The 22,780-nt window shown below is 36.4% G+C and overlaps 1 protein-coding gene across 3 annotated transcripts in view; it reads right to left on the bottom strand.

The window, feature by feature from the left end:
• Positions 1-22,780, bottom strand: part of NRG1 (neuregulin 1) — a 1,122,805-nt gene that overhangs the window by 840,667 nt on the left and 259,358 nt on the right. The window lies entirely within an intron of this gene.

Here is a 22,780-nt window from a genome sequence, read left to right on the forward strand (position 1 = left end):
CTTGTGGTCCACCCACCTTGGCCTACCAAAGTTTTGGGATTACAGGCATGAGCCACTGCACGCAGCCCAGATAAGCAAATTTTTTGAAAAACTGCAACTTGCAACATAGATGGAGCTAGAGGCCATTATCTTAAGTGTAATAATTCAGACATGGAAAGACACATACTGCATGTTCTCACTTATAAGTGGGAGCTAAATAATGTGTGCACATGGAAGCAGAGTATGAAATGATGGACAAAGGAGACTTAAAGGGGTGAAGGGTGGGAGAGGGTGGATGATGGGAGGTTGCTTGGTGGGTACAATGTGCCTTGCTCCAGTGATGGAGGCACTGAAGGCCCTGACTATACCACAATGCAAAATACATCAATGTAGCAAAACTGCACTTGTACCCTATGGACATATACAAAAAATAATAACAACATGTTAAGAAAAACTGTAACTTACAGTTAATGTGAGAAGAACGTAAAATCTGAAGAATCCTAAATCTTTTAAATAAATAGAACCAGTAATTTTAAACATTTCCAGAATAGAAATTCAGGCCAAGATGGCTTCACTGGTGAATTCTTCCAAATATGTAAGGAAGAAATTACAGCAATCATACACAAACTCTTCCAAGAAAGAGAAATAAAAAGCAATTACTAATGCATTTTATGTGGCCATTATAATCTTGCTATCACAAGGGTATTTTTAGAAAAAAGTTACAGTACAATCCCTCTCATTAATGTATTCTCAAAAGTCATATACATACAAATACATGCATTTATGTGTGTGTGCATATGTTTTCAGAAACATAATGTTGGTCTAATATTTGATATGATATCACCTCATTAAAGAATAAAGGAAACACAATACAATTATTTTAATAGGTGCAGAAAAAATCTGACACAATTACACAATACTTACTTATGATTTAAAAAAACTATTTGCCAATTAAAAGTAGTAGAAAACTGTTTTTTAACATAGTGAAGGTTTCTAAAGAAGAAAAGAAAGACTAAAACATCATACTTAATGGTGAAATAAAACCTGAGATCTGGAATCAAATCAAGATACTTTTCATCTCACCCTTCCTTCTTGCCTACTTTCTATTCATTCTTCCTTGCTCAGCACACAGTCATCTCTCCCCAGAACCCTTCCAGGACTCTGCAAGATCAGGTTCCACTTTCATTCTGTGTGTTTTGCTTCCCCAGCTCTATGCTAGCCCTTTTCTTACTTTGTTATTATTACTTTATTTTTTTATTTTTTTTAATTTCCTTCCCACTAAGCTACGAGCTCTTTTAAGGTGAAATGATCAGATTGTTCACCTTCACGTCTTCCAACACTTGGCACATAATAGACTTTCAAAAACTCTTTGATGGATGTTGAGCTACTGTATGAAGTGAATTGTCCAAAATTTTCTAGATAATCAATGGCAATTTGGACTAGAACTTGGCTTCTTCCTTCCTACCTGGTCCAGTTAACTATCTGCCTAAAAGCACAGTCTCTCATTTTTCTCTTTGTTGTTCCAGCTTACCACTTCCACAGATAGGTCAAAGGCTCAACCCATAAAAGCAAACCTAGAGGTCTTAATTTTTATTCTAACAAGGACAATGATATATAGGTGACTTTATGGCATTATATTTTTCCATAATGTCTCTTGCTATGGCGAGATAAAGGTAGGTAAAAGTCATTTAACCACATAGTCCACTGAGAAGAAAATCAAATGAGGGCTATTTTATTGATGTATATTGTGGACGTCTCTTCTCAATTCCACATTTAGTGACATTACGTTGATAGCCTGAAAACAATCATGATGGGGATATTTACACCATGGCAAATGGGAGAGGCCAAGTCCACTCAGATTTGCTGGCTGTTACTACAGCTCATTCCATTGCCTCTGCTATTGACCACCACAGCCACCATGAAAACAACTAATGTGATAACAAGGTGTTTATATATAAGTTCACATTTTGGAGGCAGGTCTCCTATCCCAACTCTGCCAAGTTCACATGCTCCTGATATAGGTAGAGCTTGTCAAGAAGTCATTAGAATAATTCTTAAAATCAGCACTGAAGTTCCAGGGCCTGCATTTCAGTCGACATATTCTAAAACAAGATCGCTGCTTGAATCACTTAGGAAATAGTAAATGATCACAATGTGTGTTCAGGGAAACATCAGCTGAAAGAGAAATTTCTTTTCCTTCATAGAATTAAAAAAAAAAATTTAACTAAGAAAATTAGCAAAGCCTCATATAGAAGGGACATGCATATTATGTACCACTTTCTTTCTCAGTTTAGGGTTTAGATGATGTGGCAATTGATCTATCAACATCTCCATAATTGCAACCAACACCACAAAATAAAATCCTGAGTGTTCACCAATCCTATTTTAGTGCTGAACACTTCACGCAAGCAGCTGTTAATGATGCCAAATATAGTTTTCACAGCATGCAAAATGAACTAATGACCAAGCCTACATTTTAGATTTCAGAGAGGTTCTTTTTCTTTGGTGCAATTAATCCTAAATTCTGCAGAGATCACAGTCTGCTGATTCACACAGAGGTCAGAGGGAAGGATGGTTTATGATGCCAGAGGTTTGTCCGGCATGCTCTTCCCGTTGTCAAATGTAAAATAACAAAGACTTCTGTGTGCCTGTGTGTGTGTGTGTGTAAATAGATTGTGAAAGCAATTGCTATCCCTTGAGGGTTTTACCGCATTGCCTGTGTGTGATTATGAAAAAGAACCTCCTTGGTATCCTACAGGCTGTAGCGTTTCATGAACTGGCTCCAGTCACTGAGGCCGTGCAGTTGAGAACACAGCGGCCCATCCACATCACCCAGGCTGACAGAAATTATAAGCTAGACAAATTTGATTGGTGATCTGTTACAGTGTGGTGAATTTCAGGAAATACCGAGATTTTCACTTAAATTAGGTACGTCTCCAAATATTTAAAATTGATGCATTTCACGTATGATAGAAAAGCAATATTCAGTAATGAGTAGTTAAGAAGCATTACTGTATACTTCAGTAGGAAGGTATTGCATATTATAATTTTGTACCAGAAAATTTCACAGTTTGATTTCTCAGTAACTACCTAAAAATTAACCTGTAAATTTAGTAGGACCAGCATGTCATCTGCTTTTATTATGTACAAAAGCATACATAGTATGATACAAGCTTTTAAAATATTGTGAAAAGAATGTTTTCAGGTATAGGTTTTTCTATCTATCTATCTATCTATCTATCTATCTATCTATCTATCTATCATCTACCTACCTACCTATCTATCTATCTATCTATCTACCTACCTACCTATCTATCTATCTTTAAAGATAGTTTATTTTTAAATAGCCAGCACTTGAGTCCTTACAACTTACCAAATGCTGTTAACATCCCACTTTTACCTGCGTTATCTTAGATATCCTCACAACAACCCTTTGAGACAGGGAATATAATGTTCACTATTTTGCAAGGGAAACAGACAAAGCAACATTCCCAAGGTCATAGAGATAGCGAGTAGCAGAGCCTGGATTTGAACCCAGGCAGACTGTCATCAGAGTCTGGGATCATAGCCATGATAACATAAGGCTTCCCAGGAGCCAGATGGGTCCCGGGCAAGTCTGAAGAACCATTTGGAGTTGTTTAGAACAAACCAGGTTACATCAGAGTCACATCACAATTTTTGGCAATGAAACCATGCCAGACAACTCCATGTGTTTCAGATTTTGGTACTACTGAATGAAAGACACCATACATGCATTAATGATTATTTATATCTATTAAGTATCTGCCAGTATATTCCTTCAGAATTAAAAGATTTGAGCCTAAAAGAGTTTTTACTATTTAGAATGTAAGCATACATCACATTTTTTTAATTTAAAGCATGAAAGTAATTTCAATCGGTGACACTAATTCAAAATATTTACGTACTTTGAAATAGTGCAACAGTGCAAGTATCACAATTCTAATCTATGCTAACCAAAATAAAACAAAATTACAGCTCAAGAGGAATTCCTTTTTTGTGTGTTTACTTTCCATGCCACCTCAACAATGTTCCTCAAATATTTGATTACTGAAATCTTCTTATTAGGTTAGCTCTAACAAAGCCCTATTTTACTCAAGGGAATAATAACTAGGCCTATGTATGTAACACCCCAAATAGTTCTTCCCATTCTACCATTCTAACAGAGGCCATGAGACAAAAAATGTGTGGGTTGAGGCATTTAGTTTTTTATAAGTATCTTATATAAAATACATATACACACAAACATTCTCAATTTCAAATCACATTAAATGTTTTTTTCTCTTCTACCCCAAGACACTTAGTACTGATTATAAGATATGACCTGAACCCACCTTGTATTAATAAATTTATTGGCACACAGACTTACTATCTTTCTTCTACTAAATTATAAGTTCTTTGAGAGTAAGAATCATCTTATTCATTTTCCTAATTCTTGAAGTAAGTAGCAGAATGCATTATGCCATGAAAATGTTCAATGTGCTCTTCACAACACTGTGAATTGATGGGCTGAATCAGGTTAGCTCAATCATCCCTATGTTATCTGAAATATTTTGATATTACTAATTAAGTTTCAGTAATATGTCAAATTTTAAAAGCTGCCTCTTTAAAATCTATTTGAAACAATATTTCCTATAAATACATAAATGGTCACTATTATAAAATACCTAAACCTCTGCACATTTTCAAAACATAGAAACTCATACTAAAGGTAGTTGTCTTTTGGATTTAATATTTCAATGCTAAATTGAAGAAAAAATGAAAAAAAAAAAAAAGGAATGACAACCCCTTCTTGCTTTCTTTATTGTATTTGGTTGAAAAGTGTAAGTGGAATGAAACATTCAAAGAAACTATAACCAAAATGTTTTGCCCTTCTTCAAACAATATAACAAATATTTAGATGAAAATGACAAAAAAATGGACTAAAATGTACTAGGCCTATTATATAATTTTCTATGGGAACATACTTTTGGATAATGTAGCCAAACTGTTCTAGTATAATCTATCTCCTGGACTATTTTTTCTTTGGGGGATATCAAAATGTTAGAAGAAAATGTATCATCAATTAATGTCTTCCTGTTTCCTTGGACATCTCCATTTCCCATGAAATGTGCTGGAAGTAAAACTAAAGTGCCAGTTCCAGAATATGCTTGGTAGTAAGGACCAACCATTTGAGAAATGCTTATTTAAAACATTTTTACTCTTTAACATGTTTCTTAAAAAATAAATTCTTACAAGAGAGAAGGGCACTCGATCAAAACCCACCACACTAGAAATATTGTGCATAATATATATAGTATAAAAATGTGTAAATTAACTTGGCAAACTATGTCATCTCCAATAAGCTGCTAAACATTATAACCTACTCTATCCATCATGTCATTGGTACTAATGGCCTCTTTGGATTAGGAACCTAGGAAACAGATTGTAAAGGATATAAAACGAGCATATATTTATAGAGATGAATTCTGTGTACTTTTTATAACTACCTTGCAATACTGCAGGTGTAAGATTGTGAAATATCCAATTTAAACTAAATTGGTTCACAGCTATTAATATTTAGAGCACTACTTATCCAAGTTCAGCTAAGACATAACTCAGTTTCTGTCTGTTCTTTCAGAGAAATAAAATGGTCAGTCCGAAAAAGGTAAGCTGACAGAGCTAGTGGGGTAGGGATGTTTTTTAAAACTATAACTTATACAAGATTCCCCAAGGAATTAAAGTAGAGATGCATGCACCAGAGCTGACATGAGGATGAAAACAATATTTTATATAGTTCTGTCAGCAAACCATGTGCCTGCCATCATAATTTATGGTCTTAGCTATTTTGCCCTTAGCAAAAATAACTATATGCAAGGTAAGCAATGATTTGGCTATTGAGCAGTATTTTGAGTGGACATGTTTTTAATTAAAATTAACTAAAAACAGAGTTTTTGAATCACCAGTCCCCAGATGAATGGCAGATACTGCAATTCTAAAAAATCATATGAAATATCCAATACTGTCAGTTTCTAAGTGACTTTCAGCTACTTTGTAAAAGAAATGGTCTAAACAAAATTGACTTTGAAAATTCAATAAATTATGAAAAATGTCCCGAATAAATGATTTTGATATCATTAGTATATACATAACTGATAATTGTGGGAATTTAAAATAATTTATACCATATGATGACTCTGGGGAAGAGCAAATAATACCAAGAAGAATATCATCCACTGAGCAATAAAATACGTTTCATGATCTAAAATTCTGACCCTATTAATTCTTCAAGGTTTCAGTCAAACAATTAAACTACCATAGAAAATAAAGCTCTGAGACACTGGTCCTTCACCAAAAAGATAACATACACCAAGAAAATCCTGAAAAAGAAAAGATCATTTGATAATTTGAATATCCAGACTGAAATAAACTGGTCTATTTTCAAATAAGTAATCTTACTAACTGATACTACTTTCCTAAAAGTGAACTTAACGTTATGTATGGGTGCCTTAAAATATTTGTCTCAAACACTCAAGAATTTACCACTTCTCATGTGCTGTACCATTATCAGATCTACAATGGATTAAAAGTCAAATTGCAGGGCGCGGTGGCTCACGCCTGTAATCCCAGCACTTTGGGAGGCCGAGGTGGGCAGATCACGAGGTCAGGAGATCGAGACCATCCTGGCTAACACGGTGAAACCCCGTCTCTACTAAAACAATACAAAAAAAAACTAGCCGGGCGAGGCGGCGGGAGCCTGTAGTCCCAACTACTCGGGAGGCTGAGGCAGGAGAATGGCGTGAAGCCGGGAGGCGGAGCTTGCAGTGAGCCGAGATCGCATCACTACACTCCAGCCTGGGCGACAGAGGGAGACTCCGTCCAAAAAAAAAAAAAAGGTCAAATCGCAGTACAGCCTAGACAGCTCTTCTCTGGCACCAGGCAGGTTGCTACACGTAGTGACTTCCAAAAATTAAATCCCATATTTTCTCAAATGTTGAAATTCAGGCGGTAGACATCGTAAAAAAAAAAAAATGGTCAGGAAATTTCTTCATTTGGAAACTTAAAGTTCTTTAGTGTGAATTCAAAAAGCTGCACAGGATTTTAACGAAGAAAATTTGTGAACAACAACAAAAAAATGGTGACATAACAATGCTAACAATGTTTACTGATGCTTTGCGTTTTGAGGCAAAATGAATTATATCTGAGTCACAGTGGCTGAAAAGTCATAGAATTCTCCATCCACATGAACCAATCTAGAAACATCTGAATGAGAAAGAAAATCTTTTCTAAGAAGGATGACCCCTTTAAAGACTTCTCTTTGGGGAATAGAGCTCCAGTGGGTAAGAGGTCACACTCGCTTTTGGATAAATAGCGAAGTTCCTAGAAACAGAATGAGACATGTTTTATCCAGACTTCGAATTAGTGGGTTGCTATGATGTACTGCTTGATTTGGGTTTGTTTGCCTCTTCGCTAAATGAAAGTACCCTGTATGTTCTTTTCCATTTCAGTTTTGCCTTGGGACTCAAGGAAGATGGAAAATCAAGTTAAGTGGTTGAAGTTGTTCCTCAGAATTAATGACTGATATTAAAAACTGAACCTAATTTTGTTCTCCACCATTTTTTTCCTGCACAAACTGGGTTTCTGACCACCCCTCAGTTTTCTTCAGTATGCCAACTGCGCTCATTCTGGAAGGCACCATGGCGTAATGGAAGCGGAGGGATTAAGTTTTGGGAGGAGAAGAGCCTAAGAGTGACTTGAACATACTCCTGTCTGTGGAGCATATTTTATTATAATTGTCCATTTGCATTTTTGTCTTCTCCAGTAATCTATGAGGCCCTTGGGAACATGGACTGTAACTTCTGTATAACCCTGGATAGTTCAGTATCTGACAATCACTGGATAGGTAAAAATGTAAGATGAAAAGAAAATAAATAAGCATGGTGTATTTTGACAAAGTCCTCAACTTCTCTAAGCAATCTCCTCATTTGAAAGACATGGATAAAAATATTCATTTGGGGTTTATTTCTAAGAATGATGGGAAAATATTTGTAAAGAAATATGGCGTATGGTATGTGGTCAATAAATGCTTTTTCCTTCCCTTTTCCCTACTTCGAAAAAAAATCTCAATAAAGAGAGCAGAGCACACCTGTTCACTTATAAATAGGACATAGAAGATGAATGTGCTGCTCTTTCGAAGGAGCGGGTATTGTTTTATACCACAGTGATTCCAGCACATGCTTTGGAGTCTGGCAAACCTAGATTGAAATAATGGACCTATTCCATTCTAGCTATAGCAAACTGAGAAATTAACTTAACCTCTTTAAACCTCAGTGCCCAATTAGCAAAAGAGGAACGATACTCACTTTCTAAAGGGTTTGTATTAAACTAAATGATGAAATGCCTGAATAGAGTTTATTACAGAGATTAATTTTAAGTGCCCAATAGATGGTGGCTAAATCTAGCTGAATTACCTATCATCAAAACAGCACAAAGGCACAAAGGTGAGTTTCATATATGGAGGCATAATCCAGAAATATTTTCAAAAGGAAAAATAAATAGCACTATGTGTGAGGCTTAAAACCATAATTAAAATAATGGAAACTGGGTTTGAACAGTAGCATCCCTCCAGCAGATCTCACAAAGATGCAAGCTTTTTGGTTTCACAGATCTCTGTTTCCCCTCTGGAGGGAGAATTAAGGGAAGGAGCAGGAGACAGAACTACATAATGCCCACTAAAATATTTGGAATCTTTTTCTTTTTCCCTTTCATTCTCCTACAAAGAACATCTCCTGAATAATAGACAAACCTCACTCTAGTCTTCTACCCTTACACCAAACCAAAAAAAAAAGCATTTCTAAAGCTCTGCAGACTTTTCTGAGTCATCCTGCTGCATTCTACACCCAAACTCTCAGAGGCAGGTCATTCCACTTTGCCTGGGGATGCTCTCTCACCCTGCCTAGTCCTCCCCTGGATTTTATCCTCAGAGCAGCTGCCTCCAGGGTCCCCACACCGCCAGCCACCTGCACTTACAGCTGCTCCTGTGCCTAAGCTCTGCTAGCTGTCATCTTTTCTGGCTACCCACCAAGTCACCCACAACTCCAAGATAGTAAATAGATCTGTACCAAAAAGTAAGATGGTGCAACTAAACTTAAGAAGCTGACAAAAAGCAGTTATCAATCATAAACACATCAGCACATTTTATTCAGTGTTTTGTAGTTATCAAAGTGCTTTTCTATACATGATTGCATTTGGTCCTGTGCTAATATTATATAATAATTTGGCCCTCCCAATATGCTAATATTAATAAAAATAAGATATCATTAATTGAATGCCTCCTCTAGGTTTTAAGCCACAGCATTTTAACACTCACAACAAGTCCATCAGCTAGGTATGATTTTTACCATTTTCAGATAAGGAAATTAGGGGTCAGAATGATTAAGCGACATGCCCAAGTTTAAGCAACTAATAACCAATGAATCCGGGACTGCAATCCAACTCTCTGATTCTTAGTTCAATGCTCTTTCTCTTTAACTAGAAAAATTGGATGTCACAGATCAATTACTGAACTCTAAAAGAAATATTCACAAATCAAGAGATTCCACAGATTCTTCACTTGCAATCCCATCCCCTGTCTAAATATAATATCAATTTAGTTACTCTTGAACATGATTCTTTCTCATGATCCTAAGACACACACAAAAGTTTATTTTTTTAATTTTTAAGTTCAGAGGTACATGTGCAGGTTTCTTGTTTAGGTAAACTCATGTCACGGGGGATGATTGTACAGATTATTTTGTCACCCAGGTATTAAGCCTAGAACCCCCGTTAGTTATTTTCTTGATCCTCTCCCTCCTCCCACTTTCTACCATCTGGTAAGATCCAGCGTCTGTTGTTCCCCTCTATGTGTCCCTGTGGTCTCATCATTTAGCTCCTGCTTATAAGTGAGAACATGAGGTAGTTTTCTGTTCCTGCAATAGTTTGGTAAAGTCAATGGCCTCCAGCACCATCCATGCTCCTGCCAAGGACATGATCCTGCTCTTTTTTGCAGCTGCACAGTATTCAATAGTGTATATGTACCACATTTTCTTTATCCAGTCTACTGTTGGTGAGCATTTAGACTGATTCCACATCTTTGCTATTGTGAATAGTGCTGCATTAAGCATACACATGTTATTTGTCTTTACAATAGAATGATTCATATTCTTTCGGGTATGTGCACAAATTTAGGATTGCTGGGTCAAGTGGTACTTCTGTTTGTAGGTCTTTGAAAAATCGCTCCCACACAACAAATTTCTTCACAATTTTTCTAAGCTTAACTACTGATGAAAACCAAACCTAGGAGGTATGAGCACAGCTGGGGCTCACTTGCTGCACTTTTGTTTTCATGGCTGACAACTTGGATGGATCTTCAAATTCCTCCTGGTGCAACGAAGTAAAGTAAGACAAATAGAAATGTCAGAAATCAATGAAAAAAGTACTTCACACTCCTTAAAAGATGCACTAATTATGAGGATGGTCCTGTTATAAAACCTGCCTTCCTTGTATTGACTTCTCAGCAGCATTCAAATCAAACACTTCTTTCTTCTCAAGAGATCCTCTTCTCTTTGACAACTCCACACTCTTGCTCTTCCCTTCACGTTGCTGACTTTCCTTCACAGTTTCACCTTTTTGTTCCATATCTTATCTTTAAAATTTGCATTTCTCAAGGTTTGATCCTATCCCCTATTCTTAATCTGTATTCCTATTTACATATCACATATATGTTCAAAACTCCGAAATATCTGTCTCTGACCCAGACTTCTCCTTTGAGCTCTAGCCTTTTGTATACAATGGATGCTTGAAATCTTCTACTGAGATGTCTCTTGGGCATCTCAAATGTGACATTTCCACAGTGGAATTCTTTATTTGCTCCCAGCATCATCTCTCTGCTAGACTGTTCTGGTAGCCTTCTAACTGGTCTTTTTCGTGTCTCTTCCACTCATATAAAATAAGATGATCTCTTAAAACAGATGTCAGATAAACTCACAGCCCTGCTTAAAACTCTTTGATAGTTTATTGTTGCACTGAGAACAGACTCTGGACACACTTTAGAAAACTCAAGGGGTCTAGCATATTCTAGATTCCACCTCTGTTTCCATTTTCATCTCATTCCATTCTATGCTGCATGACTGTCTCATTCTACACTCTGGTCATACTGACTAGAAGTTAGAGACATGTAGCTTCTTCCCGCCTCATGGTTTCTATTCTGATTGGTCTTGTAGCCTGGAACATTCTTTCCAATGTGTCATTGTCATCCTTTGGCTCACAGCTTAAATATTATCTCCCCAGAGTGAAGATCTTCTCAGAAACCCTATGGAAATAAGCCAGCCTACTTAATTTTTATCAGGGCACTCTGTTTCTTTCTTACAGTTATCACAATCTGCAATTAATCAGATCATTGATTTTTGGTTTGCATTTTAATGGCCCATTTTCTTCCACCAGAATGTAATCGCATAAATGCCACATCTGCCATGTTCACCCTCTTGACCTCACATCATGAACAGTGGCTAGAGTGGATTAGGATCATTAAGGGATGAAGGAAAGAAGCAGCAAAGGACATTGCTGGGAATAAGTGCTCACAGAGCTCTAGGAAGAGCAACATGCTGACAGGGATTCTCCCACATGTACAATGTACCCCTTGATAGGAAACATTCTTTTGAAAAGTTTCACCAAGGTTTCTAAAAGTGGCTGCCACCCACAATCCTTTGTTAGCCACAGGTCTGTTTTCAGTGTTTATAGAAACAGCCACACCCTCCCACAGTCATATATAAAGAGGAGGCATATGACCCAGCACAGACACATTCAGCCAAGAATATTCCTGAGAAAGAACCAGTAACCATTCAGAGACATACTGTTGAGTTAAGTGAACAATTTTTAATTACATGTTTACATAAATGTTGATCAAACTAGACTGAAAGTCGTCTTATTTTCAAGACTGTTTCATATGGAGACAGCTTCCTTGGGCAAGTCTTCCATGCATCAGCATGGAAGAGCTCTGAAGATTAACTCAGGGGTCTGGCCAAGGCCTCTGCTGCTGACTAGCCAGCAGTCACTGAATGTCCCTGATCCTCAGTGTCTTCTGCTGTAAAATGTCTTCTCTGTAAAGGGATGCTATAAACTTCAAATTTTTTAAAAAAGATATAGTTGAAAACTCTTGGAAACTATAAAATGACCTACAATGGTAAGGCAGTATTATTGTTTTATTTCTCAGAAATACTTACTAATGAAAATGAAGCCTATTTTCTTGATAATTCTTATTTGGGATATTAAAAGCCAATATTTGCTATGATGAAGGGCCACAAAGTGTAACTTTTTACCAAACAGTACACCGAATATCCACTAACTTATGTGAGATGACCTACAGTTGAAGTTTGGGTTACAATCCAACTGTGTTTATTGTTTCCACTCGCCTGGAAAACTGTCTGAGATGAAAACCAACCTTATCTTTTTATATAATCAAAAAATTACATATTTGAAAAGATACTAGCACATCATGGTTACTCAATTCATAATCAATGAACTTGAAGAAAGGACTCAATAGGTTCCTCCATTTCTCATCTATTCTGGAAAATTAATCTGGCTTTTTTCCCTCATATTTCTGTTATGTTTATAAATTAAATAACCAGCACATAAATACACAAATTATGTAATATAAATACATAGTACAAAAAGTAATACACATATTATACAATATTTTGATGATATAATATTTTGGCAATATTTATGTAACATTTTGGCAAGTTAATTTGTTGTGCAAAGTTCTGCTTTGTAACTGTGAAATACAAATGTAGAACGAATCATTTAGAATCTGGCAAGGATTTGTCAAAACCTTTCACATAAGGAAATTTTTGGAGGTGATGGATGCAATATTGGCATTTTTTAAAAATGAGCGTTTATTGTTGGTGTCAGCTCCTGGTGACAAGGCTACCACACATACCCAAAAGCCCCTTCTACCCACAAACCACTGCCATCAGTGAGTGTTACCTCCCCGTAGAAGTGGAGCCCTAACAAGATTCCTCAAAGAATTGACGTAGTTTCAAGTCCTGGGTATCAAATATGTTTGGAAACAGATGCTGCAGATAAAGAAAAACCAGCACTTTTGACTAATGTCATATTGACTTACAAATTGATGCTTTTCCCCTGTACTTAAGAATTTGTATGGGCCTAAGAATTCAAACAGATTCACATTTCAATCTTTTTTCTCTCTGCCTACAGGGAGAGGTGTTAATGAGCAAAGAAGGATCACTAAGTCTAAATAAGTTATAAACTTCAAAAAATAAAGTTAATTCATTAATGGCTTAATTAGCTCCTTGCTGCCTTTTTGAAGACCCAGGGCTCAAAATACACATATACATGGCCGAAAAGGATATGGGTGGGACAAAACAAGGAAAATGGGATGTGAGTTCCAGCCCTAAATTGTAGTAACTCCCTAAAGATTCTTTAGTTTAAATTAACAGAAATTTGTTGAGAATGTCCTATGTACAAAAGCTCTGTGCTAAAAAGAAGAAGGCACACAGTAGACATTTTCTGGACACGTTTCATCACAAGACCAAGAATATACACATAATTAAGAGAGTTGCACACAATCAGAAGTTCATCGATTAAAAAAAATATTCAGTATTGATTGTTTCACTGCAGCTAAAGGGGGATTGAGTTTAATAATTTTCATATCGCCCTAACAAGACGTAAGTTTATTATAGAGTCTTCTATTCCATTTAGAATTTTAACTCCTGAAAACACAAGCATCAGATTCTTTTGGGAAAAACAAACAAAATCCATTCAGTATTAACAAGAGCTACAGTTTACAAAGCACACACTATGTGTCAGGGTTTTGTTGTTGTTGTTGTTTTACATATGAGAAGATGGAGGCTTTGAGAGGTCAGGTAAGCCTGCTGAAGCGTCACAGGGAGTGAGTATCAGAGCCAAGATGCAAACCTGGTTTGGTATAACTCTCGAGAACTACATAACTTTGCTTAGGATTTGTAAAACGTCTGCAAAAACATGCTTTCTGGCTGAAGAAATCTGAGACTGGTTAGGGTAAAAAAAAAAAAAAAAAAAAGACCATCTGCTTTGCCTGAAGGCTTATTTGGACTTGTCAATTTAGTATTATCAATTCCCAGTCTTTTCCTTGAGGAAATGGCTGAGAAAAAAATAGAAGGCTGGATCCTCCTGTGGCATCTCCCATCAGGAGTTCATCATATTCTCTCATTGTCATTTACATTGGAGGATGTTGCTGTTTATGAGACTTGCCAGAGTATATGGAGAGCTTTCTCTCCATTGTGCCCTAAAGCTGTGTATACCTGGTTTTCCTTACAGTCAGTGGGCCCCAAAACACCAACAATACTTTGCATATAAAAGCTCTGAGGTTTCTTGTTTCCCCATTGGGATCAGTGAGCTTTCTGCTCTGTATTTTATCCTCTGACTTTTCTAATTTTTCTCCTAAAGAGCCACATTTTTTTCCTATACATTTTATGTTGTAGTTTTATCCTAACTTATCTCTTTTTCATAGACTGAGATTGTGGCTTCATTTTATTTCCTCTAGACCTTGAGCCATGTTTGTGTCCATTTCACTTGACAAACTTCACAGAGATTTTTTTATTTTATTTTTGCAGCAGAAACTGAAGAGTGACTTTTTTTTAAAAACATGGTCCTCCACAGAGAATAGAATATTCTAACAAAGCAATGAAGTTAAATCTCACTGAATGTCACACACTAGAAAGCGATGGTGAATGATTGTTTTGTTTTTATACACAGGGGAGTTTTTCCTCACATTAACAGGGAAGATAATTCTTTCTTAAAGGTACTGCTCAGAATGAAAATTGAGATGCAAAGTGAGAGTGTACATGAAAAAGAATACACTGGGATATTTTAAAACTAGGCAGTGATTCTGTTCAATCTTAGGTGAGGTGATGGCAGGCTGCAAAAATGGGAACTCTAGCAAGAGATGTAGCTATGGTAGCAACCTCCAACTTGGCTCCCAAGGATCTCCATCTCCAGCTTCCACACACTATGTTGTCCCTTCTACATCGTACCCACATTGATACAATAAAACTGAAGGATTTTCATTTCTGAGATGAGGCCATGCACCTAGGTCTTTCTCTGATCATTTGTGTCACATGCTGAGGGAAGCGATGTCATAAGCAGCCACATGGAGAATCCCACATGACAAGGAGCTAAAGCTTCCTGCCAACAGCCACACAGTGAGCTTGGAAGTGGATAATCCTGCCTCATTCATGTCTTTAAAATGGCAGCTTTGGCCAACAGCTAGACAACAGCCACGTGGGAGACCCTGAGTTGGGGTCATTCCATGAAGCTGTTTTTGGATTCCTGACCCACAGAAACTGAGTTAATAAATGCTTGTTATTTTCAGCTGGTAAGCTTGGGAGTAATTTGTTACAAGTCTAATGGCTAATACAGTATAGCTAATATTATTCATGCTATTCATCATTTAAACTATTTAACATATCATTTAAACTGTTTAATATATTTAGACTAGACAAATTATATTTTCTCTGCAAATTTTCCAAGATTTATACTACTAATAACCATCCATTTTTTTAACCACTTGCTAAAGAGCAAAGATATTATGCTTAGTTGATCAATGAACAGAAATTCTGAGTGTCTATTAGGCGGCTGTTGTTTTTCGATTTGTACATGTTATTGCCTTAATGTCAAGCATTTTAACTTAATATAATGCTTGTCAATAACCTGTGAATAACAAAAAGTGGTGCTCATTTATACAAAATAAATGAAGTTCTCATTCAACAAATAAAACCAGTTTTCTCCAACTGAGTTTATAATGCATCCTACTGAGACAGCCGTTTTGTCCACAAAGAGAAACAGGGAACAATTTCTCTAAAAATCAGAAACATAAACTTAAGAACAGAACTGTACCACCTATTAATAAAGTATCTACCCTCCAAACCTTAAAATGTTGTATAAATGTGTCTTAACAAGGTGACGATTATGTATAATAGTTTGATTTCCTTAGAAGAGGGAGTTTTGTCTCCAGAAACTCAAGCATTTGACACTGAAAACAAGATTTTCACATTGTCATCTTTTGTGTCACCAATGCACTCCACTTCCCCCTTATTGCTGCCTGAGAAATTCTTTGGTTTTAATATTAAGAAGCTAGTCATACAGGCTTGTTTGTGGAAAAGGAGCTCACTGGAAGGCTTCAGAGGAAATTTTACAGAATTATAAAGCAAGAATAACAGTCAAGGTTGTGGAAACTGGATTGTCTCTCTCTGGGACTCTATACTTTCTCAGTACTACTGTCCTATAGGTCTTCTCCATAGAGCAGCTTCTTCTGCTTGTATGATGTCCACAATGGCTGCCTATTCAAGTCTAGATGATCTTATTTTAAAAAAACTTTATTTTGGGTTAAGGGATACATGTGCAGGTTTTTTATACAGGTAAATTCCATGTTATGGGGGTTTGGCATACAGATTATTTAATTACCCAGTTGATAAGCATAGTACTTGGTAGGTAGTTTTTTGATCCTCACCTTCCTCCCACTCTCCAGTAGGCCTCAGTGTCCACTGTTCCCTTATGTCCAGGTGTACTCAGTGTTTACCTCCAACTTATAAGTGAGAAAATTCAAACCAAAACAGAAATTTGGTTTTCTGTTTCTGTGTTAGTTTGCTTAGCATAATGGCCTCCATCTCCTTCCATGTTCTTGCACCGGGCATGATCTTGTTCTTTTTTATGGTTGCATAGTATTTGATGATGTATATGTACCACATTTTCTTTATCCAGTCTACTGTTGGTGAGCATTTAGGTTGATTCCATGTCTTTGTTATTGTGAACACTGCTGCAATGAACATATGCATGCATGTGTCTTTATGGTAGAATGATGTATACTCCTTTGGGTATATACCCAACAATAGGATTGCCAGGTCAAATGCTCTTTGAGAAATTGACTAACTGCTTTCCAGAATAGCTGAACTAATTTACATTCCAAGCAGCAGTGAATTTGCATGCTCTTTTATCTGTAGCCTCACCAGCATCTGTTATTTTTTAACTTTTTAATAACAGTCATCTGACTGGTGTGAGATGGTACATGTCTAGATGATCTTGACAGCTGTAGTGATAGCTACTATCTAACTCTCAATCTCTTAGTTCAGAATCTTAGAAGAGAGATTCTTCTTGGTGGGACAAAGCAGCATATGGATTGACTCCCACGGTCAGTTCTTCAGGGCTTGAACTAGTTATGACCAAGGTTCCACAGTCGGAGGGCACTGATGTGGCCTTTAGCAACATCAACTTATTGAGCACTGAACAAAACCAAGGAAATTGCACCACAATTTGGAGCTACATGTGATTTTTTTAAACTGTTTTCTAAAATTTGGCAAAATGACTAGTCCACTATTTGGAAACTGAGTTTTTAGAAGTGCAGATACTTTTTTGAAAGTTATATTATTTGTATATTAGAGAGAAATTCTTTTTATTTATTTATTTTTTGAGATGGAGTTTCAGTCTTGTCACCTAGGTTGGAGTGCAGTGGTGCAATCTCGACTCACCACAACCTCTGCCTCTGGGGTTCAAGCGATCCTCCTCCCTCAGCCTCCCAAGTAGCTGGAATTACAGGCACACACCACCACACCTGGCTAATTTTTGTATTTTTAGTAGAAACGGGGTTTCACCATGTTGGACAGGCTGGTCTCGAACTCCTGACCTCAAGTGATCTGCCCACCTTGGCCTCCTGAAGCACTGGGATTACAGGCATGATCCACCATGCCTGGACAAGAGAAATTCTTAAGTGAATATCTGGAGCCAGTATAAATTTAGATATGAAAACCAGATTGACATATTATCTTGTTATTATGTCTATCTAAAAATTACTCAATAACTTAGAGGTGTTATGCTCATAGATTCTGTGGGTTCAGAATTCAGGCAGAGCACAATGGAGATGGTTAGACTCTTCACCATGATGTTTAGGGCCTCTCATGGAAGAATCAAGTTGAAGGCTCTAGGCCAGAATCATCTGAAGCCTCCTTCACTCACACATTTGGCAACTGATGCTAAATATCAGCTGGGTCCCCAGTTCCTCTCTCTGTGGGCCTTTCCATGTGATTCCTCTACATGGGGTAGTGGCTGTGTTCCAAGGTCTAACATCATGAAAGGGAGAACAAGGTGGAAGTTCTCCTCCCTTTTATGACCTGGACCATAGCATTACTCCTGTTGCATTCTATTGGACTAAAGTAAGTCACTAAAGCTGGTCCATACCTCCCAGTGGAGGAGTGTCAACATCAGCTATAACATGGTCATGTGGGTTGGAATTTATCAGAGTAACTGTCTTTGAAAAGTGTAATCTGCCACAACATAAATTAGGCATATACTTTTGTATTACAAAAATATGTCTGTTAAAACCCACCAAGAAGCATGTATTTCTGGATATTGCACACAAATAATTATGCCATTCATAGACTAAAGTACCTAAGAAATATATTTTTATTAGTACTTTTTCTCTTCAAATGACTTTTGTACCCATCCTTTTCGTAGTAATGTCTCATCCTTTGTTTTCTATAGCAACAAAAGCCTGGTAAGTATTTAAATTTTGAAACTTTGGCAAGCAAAGCTTTCACCTAAATATTTTTATGCATTGAGTGGTTGCCCAGTAGCACATATAGGAATAATTATTGATTACTAATTACTTTGTAATCAGAGTTGATGTGTACAACATGACCCAATAATCAAAAAAGAGAATCTCAGGTGATGAACAAATCCAATCTTATCAAATCCTGGAAAGACTCTCCTAAGTTTTGTCCATTTTTAAGTCCAATTTTCTACTGAAGGCTTCCCTAACTAGATAATAGACCTCACCCCTTCTCTCCACATTTTTTTCTCTCTTAGTTCAATGACACAGAGCTTATTTTGCTCTTATTTGTTTTTCTAATAACTTTTTGGTTTACTTACTAAATTCTTACTATCCTAGTGGTGGTGGAGTAGGGTAGTTAAGTCTCACCATCTCACGCACTTTTTTTTCTTTTTAAACCACACACTCTAGTAGTTCTGAATACAACATAAATATCTGTAAATAATTATTGACATCTTCCCTAATTATAGTTGCATCATTTGAAAAGCCTTTACACGAAGTTGAGTGGAATAAGTTCCATTTCATGGAGTGGGAAACAGAACAGATAATGACCTTTCTACAAAATTGTCAGTGATAGATATATGTATTAAAAGTCCATTTGAGAAAGAAACAAACTCTGATAAAGGAATAATGACAGTAACCAGGAACTGATATTGAGAAGAAAGTAGTATCTTCCTGGAGCTTCAGTGAGTCATATAAAATATTTGAACTAAAGTAGTTGCTGAATATTTTGCAAAATTACAATTCCCTCAGGATCGTGGATTGTTTACCAGACAGGCTTCACCAGCCAGTTCATTTTTCTTACATTCATTCATTGTGCAGTTATGTAGACAATTCATGATCCAAAGGGGCACAGAGATCATTTAGTACAACTTTTTGAGGTACCTGTTCAAATGGATCTTTGGCCTTTGATGTGATACTCTTCAGTTTAGCAAAAGCCAGAGTCTGGTTAGCCCTCAATACCTTTTTATCTGCTTCAAACACAGGAATGAAGACTAAATGCTTCTGTCATGCAGCTCTTCATTATTCCTTCATCACTTTTTTTCTTTTTCAGATTCTAGGTCATACTTTCCAACACAGTTTGGTGTACTATTGAAACAATGCAGTTGTAAAATTGTCTTAAGAAGTAGTTTTCCTCAACAGTGACCCCAAAACAGGCTTACATGTTACATGTAGAAGACTAAGAACCTGTCTGAAGCTCCTTCCAAGTGACATGATTGTATCATCATTTGCTTTTGTGAATATCACCACATAGTGAACACTAAATATTCTCCATTCCTAGTTCTTTTACAAACCCCCAAAATTCGAACATCTTTTGTCAGTTATAAATGTTCATCTTCATGATTAATGCTTATAAACAAGACTTGTCATTTACTTATTAGTGTCTAAATTTTAAGTAAGAATGAGAGATACCATTCCAGTAGAAAATATTTCTAAAACCTTTGAAATTTCTGGGAAAAAAAGGAGAAATTGTATTTGGGATTTGAATATGACTAAGATTTCAAATGTCTTCCAAAACCATTTACTGGGCTTCAGCAGAAACATCTGTGACCTCTGTTTTCCGGAAGGGCACTTACTGCCAGTTGCTCTTATCTTAAATCTGTTTAGCAAGAACAGGCATGGAAAGATAAGACATAGTGAAAGAGTTTCTCTGATGGCAAATTCTTGATTGCTATAGAAAGTGATTAAAAATACACAGCTTGGTAGGTTGGCTTGCTTAAGACAGGGAAAAGGGGGTGGAGTGGGAGTTTATATACGCCACGAAGCAGTCAGGATGGGATATGTTCAGGATGTAGTTTACAAAAGAAGATGACATCTGTTTCTTCTATAAAAAAAATTTGGCAAGTTCTAACTTGTTATATGACCTGTCCAATTTATTTGATCGTGGCTGATAAAAAAACTCTTTCCTAAAGTTCATGCAACTCAAAGAATGATTTGTTTTCTGTAGGTTCTCTGATTTTATACTTACCTATTTGTAAGACAACTTCTCTACTTAGTATAATGCTATCCTTGAACACTGCCCTAGGAAATTATTCTAACAATGGGACATCCTTATCTTACAATAAAGTGCCTTTAATACTTGCGTTGTCTTGAGTGACTTTCTGGTGAATTCCATTTTTCACTAGAGTTTTTTCTCCCTTGAATAGTTTTTAGTTTTATAGATACAGATACCTACTCCATTTTTGTGTGTGGTCACCAGTATCTTATCACTACCTAAAGATGGCAATGTCAATGTTAACGTTAATTACTCAAGTATTCTCACATACTGGACTATATGTAAAACCACTATTAGTGAAATTAGTTTGTCCCTTACCTACAATATTATTCTCTTATTCTTTTCCTTCAAGCAGCATTCTTAATTGCCTTCTCATTGTGTCTAGATTTACAAATTACTTATTTGTTGCCTCAAATTTACCTGTTTCATGCATCTGAAAAGCAAAGATAAACAATGATACTCAAAATAAGCATAAACAGCAAATATTTACAAAGTACCTAAGATGTGCTCGTCCTCAAAGACCCAGAGAGATAAAGGACCAAGATTTAGAAAAATCAATGACCGGTCAGTAGAAAGAATATAGTCTCCCATTAATCTTATTATATTCTTATTCGTTTTATTTCTTTTATTTTCATTGGATCTATTCACCACTTACCTTAGGGTAATAATTTTAAAACAACACATTTTATTGAGTGTATGTATGTGTTTTTATAATGGAATAATTATGATGGCCATTGTTCATATTTCTTTTCTGCAACTCAAATTTAACCTTGGAATTTTTTTTTAAAGCTTGAAAATTTTTATAAGAGAATGTAGCCAAGTATAGGCTGAGGTTTGCACAATGGAAGCATAGACTATATCTAATAAATGAACTGATATTCTAACTCAGCCAATGGACCACTAAGAAATGAGAATAGTGAGTCCTGCAGCACTATCTTGAATATTATTTTTTCCAGATTGCAGCCATGACTACCCTGTACCCTAACAAAGTTTGCAAATGCAGAACACCAAGCTTGACCAATGGATAAATGAGAATTAAATCAAAATGCTTAAAAAAATAAGTCCCATATTGATCTAAACATCAAAATGATTGAACTCATGAGAATAGGGAATAGAAGGATGGTTACAAGAGGCTGAGAAGGGCAGTTGGGAGAAAGAGAGGTAGGACGGTTAATGGGTACAAAAAATAGAAAGAATGAATAAGCTGGGCATGGTGGTTCACACCTGTAATCCCAGCACTTTGGGAGGCTGAGGCAGGAGGGTCACTTGAGCCCAGGAGGCTGAGGCTGCAGTGAGCTATGTTCACATCACTGCAGTCCAACCTGGGTGACAGAGCAAGACCCTGTCTCAAAAAAAAAAAAAAAAAAAAAAAAGGAAATTACAAATATTTTAATATATTTTACTTATCTGTTCACTTAAATCTTCTACTAGGATAAGAGAGAAAACAAATTGTATTTGATGTAGAAATTCAGCCAATCTGAATACATTTTGGAAAATCCATGAAAGTGAAAGGCATTTGCAGCTACCTCTTCAATGATCTGCAGAGAGTGAAGGAGAAGCACAGTAGAAATCATTGTCATACTGGGAGTAATTTAGGAATTGAATCTGGATGCAAAGAACAAAAAGAAAGAAGAGAGCAGGAACCACTGCTAGTAATGTTAATGTAGAGATTACCTTTATTTTATCTGAAGATAGGCAGCCACTGTCCCGTCACTTTTACCCATCATGAGACAAGCAAGAGTTAATTTAATTTTTTTATATTTACATACTTATTTATTTTTGAGACAGAATTTTGCTCTGTCACCCAGGCTGGAGGGCAGTGGTGCAATCTCAGCTCACTGAAACCTCTGCCTCTTGAATTCAAGCGATTCTCCTACCTCAGCCACCCAAGGAGCTGAGATTACATGTGTGCAACACCACACTCAGTTAAGTTTTGTATTTTTAGTAGAGATGGGGTAGAACAGCAGATCGAAACACATTTTGGAGTAAGAAAATGTTGAAATCAAATATTATTTCCAGTCTTAGAATATTTACAAAATACTTAGTCTTTTTGAGCCTCATTTCTCTACCTTTAAAATAGATGCACTATAGTTATGTCATAGGAATTGAGAATTACACAATAATATATATGAAGCACAGTACCTGGCACATAGTAGTTATTTATATATATA

Source organism: Colobus angolensis, unplaced genomic scaffold (genome assembly GCF_000951035.1).
Source record: "Colobus angolensis palliatus isolate OR3802 unplaced genomic scaffold, Cang.pa_1.0 Scaffold52, whole genome shotgun sequence".
In the NCBI taxonomy this organism is placed as follows: Eukaryota; Metazoa; Chordata; class Mammalia; order Primates; family Cercopithecidae; genus Colobus; species Colobus angolensis.